The 1,990-nt window shown below is 41.6% G+C and overlaps 1 pseudogene; it reads left to right on the forward strand.

Annotated features, from left to right (window-relative positions):
* Positions 1-934: 934 nt before the first annotated feature.
* Positions 935-1,717, forward strand: LOC118575722 (annotated as a pseudogene).
* The last annotated feature ends 273 nt before the right edge of the window (positions 1,718-1,990 follow it).

Raw genomic sequence — 1,990 nt, forward strand, 5'->3', positions numbered from 1 at the left:
ACCTCACTGATCAGAATGCAGGAATTGTGCTGAGGCAGAGATTCTGAATGTCCCACATCCTCTGATTTCATGATCCTTGTTATGTGTATTACAATGGTTGTATGTGCTGGTGACTGTGTGTTAACATATATTCTGACCTCATGAACCATGTTTCACAGAGTGCAGTGGGTATATTCACCAACAGTTGGATGTAGAAGGTTGAAAAGCCATGATATTGCCACAGTTCTGCTAGCTTCCTAAGCTGACATTCCTGAAATCACTGTTGCTGCTTATATGCCCCATGATTAACTATCTCAAGTCATGATTTCACTCTTCTGTTTATGCCCTCTGATTTGTGCTTAACATATTTAAAAATAAACTAAGATTTCTCTCCTAGCTCTGTATATATTATTGGGCATTATTTCTTGTGTATACCCTCATTCAGCAATATTCCTCACATCCATCTGCTTGAGATGTGTTTTATGTTTAACTTCATTAAAACAACCTCACCCCATGGAACTGTATTGTGCTGGGCCTTGATTTGTTTTCTCCCTGAGAGCAATCCAGTCTTAAAACTTGTATTTGTTTATATGTGTATATATTACATTTGTAGAGCCAGCACTCAGTAGGTGGAGGTTGGAGGATTCCAAATTGAGTATTCCTGGGATACTGTCCTAGTATACTTTCTTTTGATGAGGGACAGATACATTCTGACATAACCCAATGTGGTGGAAAGAGTTTATTTGGCTCGAAAGTCCTGTTCAATGTCCATTCTTAGGGAAGATACTGTAGGAACTCTAGCAGATTCAGAAGACAGCTCTTTACTGGTTTGCTCTTCATGGCTACTTCAGTTTGCTTTCTTATACAATTCAAGACCAACTTACAGGGGTGGAGCTACCCACAGTGCACCTGGATCTCCCACATTAGGCATTAATAAAGAAATGGGAGATCCGTCATGGCCTCCACGGGGGCGAGTCGCAGAGGTGCTGCGTCTCAGTGACCACCGCAGGGCCACTCCTCGCGACAGGACAAGTATTTGGTCCTTTTGCCCACCTACAATGAGCGCGAGAACCTGCCGCTCATCGTGTGGCTGCTGGTGAAGGGTTTCTCCGAGAGTGCAATCAACTATGAAATTATAATCATAGATGATGGAACCCCAGGTGGGATAAGAGAAGTTGCTGAACAACTGGAAAATATCTATGGGCCAGACAGAATTCTCCTAAGACCACGGGAGAAAAGCTGGGCCTCAGAACTGCCTATATTCATGGAATAAAGCATGCCACAGGAAACTATGTCATCATTATGGATGCTGACCTCTCCCACCATCCCAAATTTATTCCTGAATTTATCAGGAAACAAAAGCAGGGTAATTTTGATATTGTCTCTGGAACTCGCTACAAAGGAAGTGGGGGTGTTTATGGCTGGGATTTGAAAAGAAAGATAATCAGCTGTGGGGCCAATTTTATAACTCAGATTTTGCTGAGACCAGGAGTGTCAGACTTAACAGGAAGCTTCAGATTATACTGAAAAGAAGTTCTACAGAAATGAATAGAAAAAATGTGTCTCCAAAGGCTATGTCTTTCAGTTGGGGATGATTGTTCAAGCAAGACAGTTGAATTACACCATTGGTGAGGTTCCAATATCATTTGTGGACCGACTTTATGGTGAATCCAAGTTGGGAGGAAATGAAATAGTCTCTTTCCTGAAAGGATTATTGACTCTCTTTGCTATTACATAAAAGAAATTATTCATTTACACTTACCGTGTTCATTTCAATTAAAAGTACGAGAACCCCCCCCCCCGAAAAAAAAGAAATGGGTCCTATAACCTGCATGCAACTGCAAAATCACAGGCCTAGTTTCAGACACTCAGCACTATAACCCTCTTGGTTTTGAGCCATCTTTCTGTGTAATTGAATGTGGAAAAGATTATAATAAGAGATAGAACCCAGATCCAGAGGACAAATGCCAGAGGTCATCTCCATCAGCTGTTTGTGGCTCCCAAACTTCTG

Source organism: Onychomys torridus, unplaced genomic scaffold (assembly GCF_903995425.1).
Source record: "Onychomys torridus unplaced genomic scaffold, mOncTor1.1, whole genome shotgun sequence".
NCBI classification, from domain to species: domain Eukaryota; kingdom Metazoa; phylum Chordata; class Mammalia; order Rodentia; family Cricetidae; genus Onychomys; species Onychomys torridus.